A 16,762-nucleotide genomic window follows, 5' to 3' on the forward strand; every position below is an offset into this window, starting at 1 on the left:
TAGATAGTGTAATCCTGGGCACATCACGATTAAGGAGCAGCTTTGCAGCAGGGATATTGAGCTGCTAGACCGTCTACGTCCCCCCCGCTGCCAGCGGCGACACAGCCTGTGATGTCTTGACTGCAGCAGTGAGCAGGCTACAAACACAGCACCCAAATGCCCTGATACTCATCTCTGGTGACTTCAATCATGCCTCCCCTTCCTCCTCTCTGCCTTCATTCAAACAGTATGTCACCTGCCACACCAGAGACAATAAAACACTGGACCTTTTCTACGCCAACACCAAGGAGGCATACACATCACTGCCCCTCCCCCCGCTGGGCAAAGCTGATCACAACCTGGTGGCTCTCCAGTCTGTGTACAAACCTCTGGTCCGCAGGCAGCCAGCTGTGACCCGCACGGTTCAGAGATGGTCTGGAGAGGCCGAGGAGGCCTTAAAGGACTGCTGCAGCAGAACTGTGTGGGAAGTATTCAGCGATGCTCACGGGGAAGACATTAGTAGTCTAACGGACACTGTTACAGACTATATAAATTTCTGCATGGAGAACACCATACCCACCAGGACAGTAAGGTGTTTCTCCAACAACAAACCCTGGATCACACCAGACATAAAAGCTTTCCTGAAGGAGAAGAGGAGGGTTTTTGCGTCAGGAAACATAGAGGAGCGGAAGACTGTGCAGCGCCAGCTGAGGAGGAGGATCAGAGAGGGGAAAAGGTCCTACAGCAAGAGGATGGAGGAGCAGCTGCTGCCGAATAATGCCAGGGGAGTCTGGAGGGGCCTGAAGACCATCTCAGGCCACGGACAACCCAAAACCCGGACTGGGGGGGGACCTGCAGTGGGCAAATGAGCTGAATCTCTTTTTCAATAGGTTCGATCAGATGCCTGCCTCCACTCAGTCTCTCCTGCTGCAGCCTCCACCTGCTCCACCTACTCCTCCTGCTGGGCGTGTCTCCCCCTCCCCCCTTCTCTCCACAGTCTCCAGCTCCCAGCTACACCAGATAGCCACCACTCCCTCCTGCCCAGCCTTGGCCTTCACAACATCTCAGGTGAAGAACCAGCTGAAGAAGATGAAGGCGAGGAAGGCAGTGGGTACAGATGGCATTAGCCCCCAGCTCCTCAAATCCTGCGCAGACCAGCTGTGTGGAATTGTCCAGCACATGTTCAACCTGAGCCTGAAGCTGGGCAGAGTCCCCCAGCTATGGAAAACATCCTGACTGGTCCCGGTGCCAAAGACCCCCCACCCGAAGGAGCTCAACAGCTTCAGACCAGTGGCGCTGACGTCTCACCTGATGAAGACCCTGGAGAGACTGGTCCTTGTCCACCTGCGCCCCCTGGTGAGCTCCTCAATGGACCCACTCCAGTTCGCATACCAGCCTGGCATCAGTGTGGATGATGCCATCATCTACCTCCTCCACACTTCACTCTCCCACCTGGAGAAGGCGGGGAGCACTGTGAGGATCATGTTCTTTGATTTCTCCAGTGCTTTTAACACCATCCAGCCCACCCTATTGGGAGACAAGCTGGAGCGGGTGGGGGTGGCCCACCACCTCACCACATGGATCCAGGACTACCTCACAAACCGGCCACAGTATGTGCGGACACAGGACTGTTTGTCTGACGTGCTCCTCTGTAGCACGGGGGCCCCACAGGGAACTGTCTTGGCTCCCTTCCTGTTCACCCTCTACACCTCGGACTTCAACTACAGCACCCCTACCTGTCACCTGCAGAAGTTCTCTGACGACTCTGCGATTGTCGGCCTCATCACAGGCGGAGATGATCGGGAGTACAGAGAACTTACTCAGGGTTTTGTGGACTGGTGCCAGCAGAACCGCCTCCTGATCAATGCGGAGAAATCCAAAGAAATGGTGGTGGATTTCGGTAGGCGCCATCACTCTTCACCTGCACCAGTGAATATCCGGGGAACAGATGTTGAGAGAGTCTCTAGTACCTGTACCTGGGTGTTCATCTGAACAATAAACTGGACTGGGGTGACAACACAGACGCCCTCTATAGGAAGGGTCAGAGCAGACTCTTCCTACTCAGGAGACGGAGGTCTTTTGGGGTTCAGGAAACTCTCCTCAGGAACTTTATGACTCTGTGGTTGCATCGGTCATCTTCCAGGGAGTGGTCACCTGGGCAGGCGGCGTCTCGGCCCGGGACAAGAAGCGGCTGGACAAACTGGTCGGGAGGGCCGGCTATGTCCTGGGCTGCTCCCTGGACTCTGTGGACTCGGTGGGGGACAGGAGGATGTTGGCCAAGCTGTCATCAATGCTGGACAACCCGGACCACCCCCTCCAGGGCACCCTAACAGCAATCCACAGCTCCTTCAGTGACAGACTGTTACACCCTCGCTGTGCAAAGGAGAGATTCCGCCGCTCCTTCTTGCCTGCTGCTGTCAAGACTCTTTAACAAGAACATTGTGTAGTCTCTACAAACTGGCGGACATTAGTGCAATTGTGCAGTCCTGCACCTGAGCTCATATCGTGCAATACCCAATATTCCCCACTACTGTAATACCGTGCAATACTCAACATTCCCCACTACTGTTAGTCTAGTTTTATTTTCATCCAATGCTGTCCCTTCCATTTCACTACAGCACTGCAGCACTGTCATTTACTTAGAGTATTTTTCCTCTGTACTATGTACAGGCTAAAATGAGTGTTCCTCATACTTTTTATGTAGATGTATGTTGGTGTGTATATACATGTGTATATACACTTCACTGCGTATATTTACATAGGTTTTATCCTGAATGTTTGCCGTTAATGTTATACATTAATGGCTACATTATGCCGCTGCCCCTGTGTGACCTATATCTTTGCTGCTGTAACACTGAAAATTTCCCCACTGTGGGATCAATAAAGGCCTTCTTATCTTATCTTATCTTATAAATGGTTTGGATCCCTACAAAATGCCCAAAACTGAGTGGAGCTAAGAACCGGACCTACTTCCTCCTTTGTGTGCATCGGATATTTTCGCATACCTTGTGTGTAGTGTGAGTGCCTACATTTAAACATTCTAAATCTTTAGCCTCTCATGTACAATTTACAAACGCATAGGTGCAATCTGCAGATGATGAAGGCGGCAAACAATAACAACACTGTCATTTGGACTAAGGTACGTGCTTACACAAACACAATACAAACGAATGTATGTACTTATTCCCTTTTTAACAGTGTATGTGATTGTTGATCATTCCTTCTTTCCTTTTACCTCACTCACCGAGTGCATGGACGTGTGTGACTAAAAGAGAGAAAGCAAGAGGATTCTAAACTTTATTTTTAACTTACCTCTTTGAAAATGTACAGAGCATACTCTCGCCCAAGACGGAAGGTTGTTTATGGTGAAATGTTTTCATATTACAGCCGATAACCAAGCCATCCGACTTCGTTTTGACATGTCCGATACGAGTGTTCCCTAGGTCCTCCGCCAAGCAGGAAACCTATAAAAACTCTGTTCGTTGTTAAATTTACTTCATTTGCGATCGTGGTTGGCATTGCTGCACCCCCTAACACAGCAACAGTTCACCATGTTTATATATTTCAGCCGTCTAAATCAAGCTAGAAACACAGCTAGTTCGTCTAAGCCAGTAGCGACGTAAGCGATGACACGCCATGCACGGGCCCTATTCCGATCTGCCGTTCACCACTACGTTAATGAGATTTGCCATGTTATAGCCACGTAAATTGATGTAAATCAAGATTGAGTTCATTTGTTCAGCACAGTAGTTGTGATTGTTTTAAGCAGAGCTGGGCAGTCCGTCCCCGGGCCGGACCGGTCGGACCCTCCGGCCCGGCTAGATGCCCATCTTAGGGGCATAGGGGTGGGGGTGACACATTTTAAAAAATGACTGGACTAAGCATGGCCGGAAGTTGATTTTAGTCCGGCCCACTAATCGGCCCTCATGCGTGTGACGTGCTCGCGAGGCGGCCAAAAATCATCTGAGCCTACTCAGTGAAAGGCTTCTTTTTAGGCTTCTTTCTACTCCCGCGTCTGCGCGAGCGACAACTGCTGTTATAGGGATTGTGGTATTGCCCCCCTGCCCCCTCTTGTAATGGTATGCCCCAGTTGCAGGTGGGAGGTGCGGGCTACGTGATTTGACGATAAGGAAATACAAAAACGCTTGAGCGCACGTTGCTGTCTCACATGTTGCGATGACATACAGTTTCCCACACGGAGATGGATGCACCACGCAGCTCTTTGCTGCTGCTGCAAAGTTAACATTACTAAACAAGCTACTCACCCACGTTCCCCTTTAGCCGCCACCTTCAAGATCGTTTTCGCAGTAAAATTAAATGCATCGTCTAGTCATCTCGGTCCCTTTATGGTTGTCGAAAGCACGATAGCCATTGTTGTTGCTGTCTTTTTGAAGCGACGCCCCCCGACTTTCAAAACAATTTGTGTCCACGAGTATATTCAGACGCTAGCACATCAAGGTGGAGTTCATGCACTTTTTCTGGAGTTCCTTACTTCCGGAAATACGCCATAGAAAACCTGCATTGCATAGTGGTTTGCTGGTACGATTTTTTTTGAAGGCCGGGAAGGAGGGGAAGTGTGCAAAATAAATAAGTAACTTGACTGTGACTTCTGGCCGTCTGTTGGACCCAAATAATTATACAATACGACAAATCCAACCCCGGGGCTCGTAATGCAAGTAAGCATGCAGTTGGGTAAGTACTACTGGCGCATTTGAAGCGTGTCCACAGCGAGTTCAAATAGTAAATTAGCCAGCTAATGATCTTTAAAAAGCCTCTGCCGTTAGTGTCTCTTCCGCAGCGACGTCAATCACGGACGCTTTTTTTGGGGGAGGGGTCCGACAATGTTTGTGAATATGGCCGGAGGGTCGCGGCCGGAAGGGTACCCAGGTCAAGGGTGGAGGGTCGCGGCCGGACCGACAAAAAATGGTAAGTGCCCAGCTCTGGTTTTAAGTACGTATGTTATTAAAGCCACATCTTGATAAAAAAGAAGTTACAAGTGGTTTTATTAAGTTAATTTTGTCTTCTTTATGATCTATATTTTTGACTGATTCATTTATAACAGACAATAGTGTTTAGGTCGTTTAATTACCTGACACGTTTCGGCATGTTACTTCCACCTTCATCAGAGTGTCACTTGTGTGACGCGCCTTAATCAGCTGATGTTCCATGGGGCGTGACTTGACACATGGGGGCGTGACCTACCTGTCAAGTCACGCCTCCCGCTGTCCATTCACCCCTCCACGATGCTGCTCCAGGTGGTAGAGAGCATGAAAGCTCCCTCATCCCTGTTGATGGTCCAGGGAGCTTTCATACCGAGTAGCAATATTCTCCCACGCCCCTCTCTCATTGCCATGGTGACTCAGCGAATCGGGCCTCCTTTCATGCTGTCTTTTCATAGTTGTGGTGCATGCGCTTAACTCCACGTGAAGTACTCCAAGTTGAGTAAACTGATTCAAATCAGCTGTTCTGGAACTGGAAACTCAAGAGTTTCCTATCTCGGGGTAGATTAACTCAGACATCAGGATTAGACTCAGTTTGATGAACCTGCTTTTTGAAACAGTGTGAAACGGACCCCTGGACACGACAAAGGGTTGGAGGTATCTGATTGGGCAACACAAGGGATTGGGTAAACAAGCACAGGTCAACACAATAACCTTAGACGGACAAATGAAAAAACATGAAATTAAGGCCATGTCCACAGGTTAACAGTAGTTTGTTCCCTAAAATACTCCTGTAAACACGGAAGCACTTCAAGAAATGCGTACGTCCACAAGACGCTGTAATATTTCTGCCAAGTCTGAAGCAGCGCCTTAGCACAACCACAGGTAGTAAACCAGAAAACAGAAGAAGCCGGAGCACAAAAGACGACAACTTTAGTGAAGAGAAGGTGCAATAATGTCCAGCATTTCAACACAATCATGAAAGCTTTTTTTTTTCTTTTTTTTTGGGTGATCACACAATCATCCTAGGCCTAATGCCTTTTAAGATATGTTCACACCAATCAAGGATGAGCGTTCCGCTTCGCTTTATTTGCTGGCGTTTGACCGCGGGAAATTTGAAACATGAATGCCGCAGTCACTCATTTGCGCACAGCGGAGAGGGGAGGGGCTTCGCTTGGTAGTAGACGACAACAGCATTTTTCGACATCGCAATCAAGTGTCCGACACTGTGCTAATGCAAACAATATTGCCGTCTTGGTAAAGTTCAACAGCTGTTTAAAATAAAAAAAATTAAAAAAACATGTATACCAAGCTCCAGTCTCACGGTTCTCCAAGCCTGGTCTCTTTTTTTTGTCCCGGTAGTGGTAGCTGGCCGTGTTATGGATGTCCACGAACGGCAACAATAATCCATCCATCCATTATCTGTACCGCTTCTCCTCACAAGGGTCGCGGGGCGTGCTGGAGCCTATCCCAGCTGTCTTTGGGCAGTAGGCGGGGGACACCCTGAACTGGTTGCCAGCCAATCGCAGGGCACACAGAGACAAACATCCGCACTCACAATCACACCTAGGGGCAATTTAGAGTATCCAATCAACTTACCATGCATGTTTTTGGAATGTGGGAGGAAACCGGAGTGCCCGGAGAAAACCCACGCAGGCACGGGGAGAACATGCAAACTCCACACAGGGAGGCCGGAGCCGGGATCGAACCCACGACCTCTGAACTGTGAGGCGGACGTGCTAACCAGTCGACCACCGTGCCGCCTGCAACAATAATCTGTTCCTCCATTTTGCACTCTCCACACAATATATGCCGAGTGCACAGGACGCTTTGTGGCTGTGTGTGACGTAGTATGCCCGATGCTGATTGGCTGCAGCGAGGCGAAGAGGGGGGAAAAAGTTCATTGGTTTTATACGCGACAAATGGGCAAATAGACGGATTTTCGGTGCATCGATCTGCGTCCCACCGCTCCAAACGCGAACCATTCGTGCGATCTACATTGGCTTCAATTGAATCGCGCCCCCAGGAAACGACCTCAACGGATTTGGTATGAATGCAGCAAAGGCTCTGTCCACAAAACGCGTTTCACTGTATCCAGCCAAGTTATTTACGCTTTGTGCATTCCGCCCACAGAGAGGTGGCGTTTAAGTGTTTATTTTGTTTTTCATCTCCCCATTCTTCTTTTACCGCGAGTGAACCAAAACGATTACAATAAAATAAATGGCGGATAACTAGAGGGTCAAATAAACCCGAAACCTCTAAGCTTGCGTCCAACTTCATGAATCACCTTGCGTCTAAATGATGCCTGGGAGCTTATCAAACATCAAAAAAACGCAGCTCATTCAAAACGCTACAGCTCGGGTTTCCTACCAGAACAAAGACACACATACACATACACACATACACACATATATATATATATATATATATATATATATATATATATATATATATATATATATATATATATATATATATATATAAATTATATATGTATAAATTGATCGTAATCATATTTCTGACTACCATTATTGTTGAAAGATAGGAGTGAGGGAAGATTTCAAATGCATCTTGCTTTGACTATTTTCGTCCACTAGATGTCCCTCATGTTACTTTTACCAAAGCACCAATGTTCCAAATTTCCTCACAATTTGAAGGAAGGCCTCAACACTTCATGCTTTATCGACCAACCTCTACGGGTAATTGTGTGATCACCCATCATAAATAACTAGATAAAGTAAAAAGTCCCTTTCATGATTGTGTTGAAATACTGTCTATTATTGCGTCTACTCCCTTCACTGAGTCTTACGCTTTCAATCGCTACCCGTGGCTGTGCCCCACTTTAAGCATATATCACCGCCTAATAACAGCGTCTTCTTGTGGACGCACGCATTTCTTTAAGCATTTCCTGTTTTACGGGATATTTTGAAATTATTATTATCATGTTTCAATCTCGCATTAGTTCCCAATCCTTCCTTTAAAATACATTGAAAAATGGTTTAACAAACTTTTTTTCTGGCTCCTGATTTCAAAACTAGTGATCCATCAATTAGTTGTGTATAAGGCAATCATACATTTACACCGGTCGTAACGGCGAAATCAGAAATATGATGTGGCCCACAGCAAAAATGAGTTTGACAGCTCTGGTTATAGCGGTGGTCGGAGGGCTGAGGGCGGAAGCAGGCAGACAGGCAATGTCGAGCATGTCACCATGTGTTTCTCAGCTCAGTCCAGCTGTGGTCGGTTCATTCTGTCAAATAATGGCATGGCTGAGGACCCAAGTGCAAGGAAGCAGGGAGGCAAGGTAGAAGGGTAAGATGAATTCAAATACCTGTAAATACAAAATGTATTTATTCCTGAAAAAAAAAGGCAAAGAAGGTGGGTGAAATAAGAAATACTAAATTCCAATAAAGAAGATTCAAAGTAACAAAATCCCAAACCAGCAATGAACTCACATCAACAAGAAAGCACAACATGACTTAACACAAAGACAAAAAGACAATTAACTGAATGAAAACAGGGAACTAAATATAGACAAATTGACGAGACAACAAGAAACACCTGGACAAGACACAAAGGGTTGGAGGGAGCTGATTGACTAACACAAGGAACAGGGATGACAAGCACAGATGGACCCAATGACCGAACGAGACAGACATAGACAAAGGAACACAGAGAAAACGTGAAATTAAATTCTCAGTCAAAACCAAAGTCAACAAAGACTGATCATGGCACATTTCCATTCCATTTGGTAATTGGGATTCTTTTTAATCTGAATACATGGCTCTATGACTGTGTTTACCTGCAGCCAATAAACCTTTCAAAACACGAATATTGGCAGTATTCGGGTTTTTAAAAGCCATGTTAACGCGCGCAATAACCCGAATATGCTCTTATTCAAGTTTTTAAAATTCTGAATATCATGCCTGGGTTACTCCCTTTCAAACCCAAATATGCGTGCATATATAAGGCTGTTGGAATGCCGAATGCACGGGACACTCTGCACACGCTCAACCGCAAGGAATCAGTCTTTGTAGATGTTTGCGCGCAAGTTTGACGCGTTAACCCATTGGAAATACACGTTTAACGATAAACAAAATATGGCGAAAGCTAGAGTAAGTACAAGGCCACACTTTTAAAGAGAGGATGAGAGCGTCTGCTTCATTCGCGCGGTGAGTGACATATAATGTTTTATTGACGAAGCAAGTAACAAGCGGAGATTACGTAAATTGTGTCATGCCGTCCGTGCGTTGCCGTTTCAATCGGCTTATTTAAAATGTTGGGGGTAACCCTCTCCGCTCAAGCCATGTAAACGGGTTATTCCGAATGACTCCGAAATCTGAATTTTTACCTTAACCCGAATATTGACTGTATGTAAACGTAGTCTATGTAAACCCGACTAAAGTGGCTGCTTACCACAGTATGGAGGCAGAATCTTGTCTGTCCCCCCTCGTGCTTTATCTGCACTTTTATGTGATAAGCAAAACTCATGTCACGTAATCTTCCAAACCGTTTATCCTGTACAGGGTCACGGGGAGGTGCTGGAGCATATCCCAGCGGGCAATGGGCGAAAGGCAGACTACACCCCGAACTGGTCGCCAGCCAGTCGCAGGGCACAGACACCGTCATTGACCGGGAACCGATCCCACGCTGCCCGCACACAACTCAGGCATGTGTACCACTACACTATCAGCGACCCACGATAAGCAAAACTAAATGTTAAATACATTAGCACAAATATTAAATACATTAGCCTGAGCCTATGTAAATTCAGGATGTATATTACGAGGTTCTGTAAACATTAAATTGGAGATGTAAAGAGAGACAAAGGAGACACTTCCCAATAACCACCTGTTTTAATACAGTAATTTTACAAATAGATGGTGCTGTTTTTTTATTTTTTTATATTTCAATTTTTAAAGGAATGAGCTATCTGAGGAGAGGCTGGTTGCTTGCTGCCACTTTCCGTCTCACCTACAGTGTATGTATTTTTACAATAAATTCAGCAATTTGAATGATGAGCATTATTGGGCTATCAATATAAAGGACAACCTAGAGAGCTAAAATGGAAATTAATTTTGTGTAATCTCTTTAACCTATCTTACTTAACTATGAAGTTTTGTTTTACTCTGCTACACCTGGCTGCACATCCCTGCTCAGTGCTACATTTCCAACAATCATGACACTGAAACACTGGGCAAAAGCGCAGTGGTGACTTGAAATAAGAGTGACCTTAGAGATACAAGCATTAATCTGATTTTGATGTTTGACTTGGGCAAAACGTTGAGATAGGAGAAACTCAACTCACTTAACAACAAGCAGCAGTTTGGCAGAGAGTAAACGATTCTTCATAGAGGGTTTCGAGCTGTTTCTTGTAACTCCCGGTTAACTAAATTAATTGTCAAACAAAAAAAAAAAGAGAATTTTGCATTGGGTATTGCACCAAACCACATAAATGTGTCTAGTTAATGCTAACAAACAGTGCCAAACGCCATAGACAGGCTAACAAAAATAAAGTTACAACCCTGTCAGGTTCATCAGGCAGACATTCAATAATTGTTCACACAAAATAAGATGATGACACTCACTTTGAATTTTAGGATTGCAAGGAGAACGGAGAAGAACTGTACAATACAATTCTTACAGTCTCTCCGTTCCTTTCTTTTTATTAATTCACGTCCCTAGATACATGGGCGTTCCGACTCTAAAAGATGGGGTGAGAAAAAGGGCAGTCGGAACGTCTTGTACATGTTCGTCTATGTGTATGCATGTAGGTGCAAAATTACTTTTTACAGTACAAAAGTACTACAAAAGTACATATGTGGTAAGAAATGTTGACATCTTTAATAGAAAAATCGATGTAGCAAGATATTTCAGCAATCACCGTCATATTGGCAATCGTTAGCGTGGCATTCACCTGACCTCCTTGCGGTTAGTTTACGAAAGCATCTGAGCAGCAAATGAATGATTACCAAATGATTATTGTATTAATAATTATTCCCACAAACCCTTTAAAGCGGAAGTCAACTCAAACATATTTTTTTCAAGAATTTGTTCTATGCAAGCCCACTAGTTGAAACAAGGCATTCTGATAAATATTACGTTTGTGGAATAAGAGTTAATTCACCCGTTTTTAGCCATCTCTGGGGGCGGCCATTTTGTCACTTCCGTCGATTGAAAATGACATCACAACTGCTCAGGGCTCAGGTAATGACCAATCACGGCAGAAGCTGAGCCATGACTGAAAATGACATCACAACTGCTCAGGGTTGACTGATATTACTGTGGCTTACTAGCTTAGGTGTGACGTTTCAATGCACTGTATATTCGTATGTTTGTATTAGGACCGGAGCAATGTATTGTTAGTATACTAGCTACATATGAACATTCAAGATATTAATACCACAGTCCTTCTAACATCTCCCGTTTTATAGATGAAAATATATACATTACTGAAATCCTTAATGCAAAGGGAGAACAGAGTAAAGACCAACCATGAGTTCAAATCAACATTGATCCGGCATTCCAAACTTTTTTTTGTTAGATGTGTGTCAACAACAATAACTAATCAGTCCAAGGCACTCTTCATGCAGTAATCAAAGTAAACAAAATGCAAGAGGTCAGACCCACCTATGGATCCAGTCTATTTGGCGCTCTAACCAACTTGCCACTGGCCATCCAGTGTCCGGTCAATATTGGTAGTGGTGGTCAATCAATCAATCAATCAATCAATCAATCACATTTTATTTATATAGCACTTTTCATACATAAAAATGCAACTCAAAGTGTTTTAAAACATTCAAAGCAAAACATTTACAAAAAAAAAATTATAATAAAAAATAAATAGATAATTAGAAAAAGAAAAAAAAATCCATTAGTACATCAGCAATCATTCACACACACCCACACAAAGTGCACAACCTGATAAAATGTGTTAAAAAGACATGACAAGGCACAGAGAAACCATATGAGGAAAGGGTACCCAAGGGGAGCTCTCCGCGCCGAGGGAAATGACAGCCCACGGCCACAGGGGCGCCACCACCATAGAGGCCCGGATTAGACAGGCGGACCCCACACAAAGTGTAGAGGCCGCCGGCCACCCAGACCCAAGGAGTCCCTGCGATGACAGCCCCCGCGGGAAGGACAGCCACCCCTCCCTCAAAGCGGAGGCCCCCCCCATGAGGAAACACTGGAGCTAAAAGCTGACAACGGCAGAGAGCAACAAAACTAAAAGACAGAACAGTAGTATAGTCTAAGAACTAGAATCAGTAAGATCAGATATAAAAAAAATAAAAATAATCTTCAATCAAAAGAAAAGATAAATTACTTAAAATTTGTTGACAGACAAACTAAAAAGGTGTGTCTTGAGCTTCCTCTTAAAAATATCAACAGTCTCTGCAGACCTGACGTCCTCTGGCAGGCTATTCCAAAGGTGAGGACCAAAATGGCTGAATGTAGCCTCGCCATGCATTTTGGTCCTCACCCTTGGAATAAATAAAAGGCCGGCGCCAGAGGACCTCAGGATCCGCGAGGGCTGGTATGATAAAAGCAAATCAGATAAATAAGATGGCCCAAGACCATTAACACATTTATAAACTAATAAAAGTATCTTAAAATCGATCCTGAAACACACAGGGAGCCAATGCAGCAATTTCAAAACTTGCGTAATGTGCTCCCGCCCTCTGGTTCTCGTCAGCACCCGAGCGGCTGAATTCTGCAGTAGTTGCAGTGGTGAAATGCTCTTTTTCGGGAGGCCAGAGAGCAGGGCATTACAGTAATCTAAACGACAGGAAATAAAAGTATGCATCAGCACTTCCGTGTTAGCCTGAGAGAGAAACGGGCGGACTTTGGCAATATTCTTAAGGTGATAAAAACCAATCTTGGTTACATTTTTAATATGAGGAATATAACTGAGCTCAGAGTCAAAAATGACGCCAAGGTTCTTCACACAATGTGAGGGATTAAAAATGTGTAGTTTTGGTAAAAGCTTCTCTCTCTGACCTTCGGGACCGATAACTAAAACCTCAGTTTTGTCCTGATTGAGCTGTAGGAAATTATCTGCCATCCATGACTTGATATCTAAAATGCAATTTAAAAGGGTATCAATGGGTCCTGTGTCATCAGGAGACACGGCAATATACAGCTGCGTGTCATCAGCATAGCTGTGAAAGCTGATGCCGTGTGCCCTGATGACATCCCCAAGGGGAAGCATATAAAGATTAAAAAGTAGGGGGCCTAAAATTGAACCTTGGGGAACCCCACATTTAATCTCATGGGTTTTGGAGGAACAAGTATCCATACTTACAAAGAAATATCGGTCTGTGAGACAAAACAGTACCGGAGATGCCCACTAGATTTTTAAGTATATTTAATAAAATTTGGTGATCTACTGTATCAAAAGCAGCGCTTAGATCCAGTAGCACCAAGACTGTGAGTTTTCGCACGTCTGCAGTGCACCTAATATTATTTAAAATCCTTAAAAGAGCAGTCTCTGTACTGTGGTTCATCCTAAAACCAGATTGATATTTCTCCAAAATATTATTTGTATTTAAAAAATGATTCAACAGGATGAAAACCAGTTTTTCTAAAATCTTACTTAAAAACGGTAAGTTGGATACAGGTCTGTAATTATTAAAAACGCTCGGGTCAGAATTGCTCTTCTTCAGAAGGGGCTTCACCACCGCCGTTTTAAAGGCAGCGGGGAAGACGCCCGTCTGAAGAGAGCAATTGACTATATTTAAAATTTGTTCCTCAAAAAATCCATAAAATGTCTTAAAAAGAAATGTGGGAATTGGATCCAAAAGGCAGGTTGTTGGGTTTACCTGGGAGAAAACTCGACCAAGTGTCCTTGCATCAACCAGGGCAAAATTTTCCAGTGTTTCCTCATGTAAATATGATTGTCCAGGTTTCTTAAAACTAGTGTTTTGACGGGCTAAAAGACTGGATCTTATGTCATCGATTTTACTTCTGAAGTGGTCTGCAAAGTCCTCACAGAGAGCGTCTGTTGGTCTTGCCAGTTTGACTGTTTTATTGTAAGATTTCAGTTGTTCGCATAAAATTTCATAGTGTACTGTAAGTTTACTTTTTCTCCACCTCCTCTCTGCACTCCTGCATTTTCTCTTTGATGTTTTGATAGCATTGTTTCTCCACGGGGGTACAGTCTTTGTTTTTGTTGTTTTAATTAAAAGTGGAGCCACTGAATCTAATGATGATTTAAGATGTAGGTTAAAATTGTCAACAATAAGATCACAGGGTGCAGGTAAAATGTCAGCAGGAGTGCTTTTTAAGATCTCGATAAAATTTGCAGCCACCTCAGAAGATAGGTAGCGTTTCTTCACTGTTCTCACCGGGACTGCTAGATGGTTAAAACTGGCGATGTTAAAATAGACACAGTAGTGGTCTGACACTGCCAAGTCAACAACAGAGGACACACCAGCAGACAAGTCATAGGTTATAACCAAATCCAGGGTGTGTCCTCTGTTGTGAGTTGGCTGCAAGACGTGCTGTTTAAAATCCAAGCAGTTTAAAAGGTTTAAAAAATCTTTGGATAGTGGGTCCGAGATGTTGTCCATGTGTATATTAAAATCGCCAGTTATTAAAATCCTGTTATAACTGGAATATAAAATGGATAAGAATTCTGAAAATTCTGGAATAAAAGAAGTGGAATGATGGGGAGGTCTATAAACGGTAATGCAGAGAATAGGGGAACTGCTAAAAACAAAGGCATGGTGTTCAAACGATAAATAGCCGCTAAAAATGATCTCCTTTGATAAAAGAGTATTAATAAAAATTGATGCAGTCCCGCCTCCTCTTTTGCCATGCCTTGTAGAAAATAAAAAGTTAAAATTCGGTGGGCAAGCCTCGGTGAGAGCAACTGGAGCATCTGTACCAAGCCATGTCTCAGACAAAAGTATACCATGTAAATTATTGTCTATAATAAGGTAGTTTATGATCAAAGTTTTGTTTAAAAGGGAGCGCACGTTCAGCACGGCCAGATTAATTATTGTGCTGGACGTGCGCTCATGGTGGTATGGATGAGCAGTATTAACATATACCAGATTACCACTGTTAAAACCACCATGTTTGTGTGTGCGAGGGAAGCGTCTGCCGGTGATGGTTTCAATGGGAAAGTTGTCCGATAGTGGTAATGATACTGAGGGCCTGCAGGGGGAGCTAGTGAGGGTGGTGGTACTGTGAGCAGCATGTATTGGCCTGTAGGTGATGGTAGTGACATTGTCATTGCAGCATTTATGAGTAGAAGAAGAAATATGATTGGTAAACAAGAGTCAGCTGGGAGTGGAATTGGTTACGACATGGTGGATGTTAGCGGCTAAAATCTTGCTACCCAGAGAGTTCGGATGAACACCATCCGGCTGGTAAAAAGACGGGCGATTTCAGAATAGGTTAAAATTGTCAATAAAAGCAAAGTCAAGGTGGCCACAAGTGCGTAGGAGCCATGTGTTCAAGCTTAAAAGGCGGCTGAAGCGCTCGACTCCGCGAGACAATGCCGGCAAAACGCCACTCACCCAGACCGATAGACCGAGGGTTCTTAACAAGGCAAAGAGGGTGTGAAAGTCTCTCTTCGTCTGCTCATACTGTCGGCGTATTGTCTCGTTTGTCCCTACGTGAACGATGAGCCGGGTTATGGATGATGGCAGAGAGTCAAGAACCCCCGGCAGGATGTTAACTATGTCCATGACTTTTGCTCCGGGAAAACAGCGGGTGTATCTCAAGCTACGACATCACCCGAGAAGATGCTATGCTACCCACAACCAAAGGTAATTTAATTGGAATGTGAGAGGAAGTAAAGATAAAGATGGCCTTTATTAAAACATTTAATACATTTAATAATTAATTAAAATTAAAAAAAATGGCTGGACTAAGCATGGCCGGCAGTGGATTTTAGTCCGACCCACTAATCGGCCCTCATGCGTGTGACGTGGTCGCGAGGCGGCCAAATTTAATCTCAGCCTATTCGGTGAAAGGCTTCTTTTTAGGCTTCTTTCAAAACAAATTGTGTCTGGGAGGAAAATCAAGCTGCGCGCAGCACTCAAGTATGACACTGGCACATCATGCACTCGCCCACTTCCGGAAATACACCGTAGCAAAACTGCTGTGTAGTGGTTTGCTGGCATGCTTTTATTTTGAAGGCTGGTAAGTGTGAAGGAGGGGTCGTGTGGAAATTAAGTAACTTGAATGCTTGCAGACTTTTCGTCTGTTGGACCCAAATAATTATACAATACAACCAAACCAACCCCAGGGCTCGCAATGGGAGTAAGTACAGTACATGCAGCTGGATTGTTGTGTCTTTCACAACTTAATAACTTGGAGAAGTCTCAGAGCGTAGCTTCTTTTTATTGCTTGAACGGCATTCATTCAAAGACGAGTTGAATCACTGATAACACTTGAAATTATACCACTCCGCGCATGTCGCGGTGCACTGAGGAAATCACAGGGCGAATAACTATGCCTGGAAAAGTAGGTCCATACACTACATGGGTAGGTACGTGAGTAAGTGGCGCGTTTGAAGCGTGTCCGCAGCGTGTCTGAATAGCAAGTTAGCCAGCTAATTGTCTTTAAATAAACCTCTTCCGTTAGCATCTCTACCGCGGGGGCATCGTGCACGTTTTTTTTTTTTTTGGAGGTCGGAACGGGGCGGGGGTTCGACAATGTTTATGAATTTGGCCGGAAGGGTACCCAGGTCAAGGGTGGAGGGTCGCGGCCGGACGGGCAAAAAAGGGTGAAGTGCCCAGCTCTGTATTTGTATATACATATTTGCATAGACTACCCACTGTTCTTGTTAAACAATCTGACAGCAGCAGGCAGGTAGGAGCGGCGGAATC

The 16,762-nt window shown here is 44.5% G+C and overlaps 1 protein-coding gene across 1 annotated transcript in view; it reads left to right on the forward strand.

Moving 5' to 3' along the window:
• Positions 1-6,858: 6,858 nt before the first annotated feature.
• Positions 6,859-16,762, forward strand: part of stat6 (signal transducer and activator of transcription 6, interleukin-4 induced) — a 94,366-nt gene continuing 84,462 nt past the window's right edge. Inside the window, exon 1 of the mRNA XM_086046225.1 lies at positions 6,859-6,966. The gene's annotated coding sequence lies outside the window, so the exon portion shown is untranslated. The remainder of the gene's footprint in view (positions 6,967-16,762) is intronic.

This window comes from Filicampus tigris, chromosome 1 (genome assembly GCF_054856515.1).
Source record: "Filicampus tigris isolate MCC_2025a chromosome 1, RoL_Ftig_1.0, whole genome shotgun sequence".
In the NCBI taxonomy this organism is placed as follows: domain Eukaryota; kingdom Metazoa; phylum Chordata; class Actinopteri; order Syngnathiformes; family Syngnathidae; genus Filicampus; species Filicampus tigris.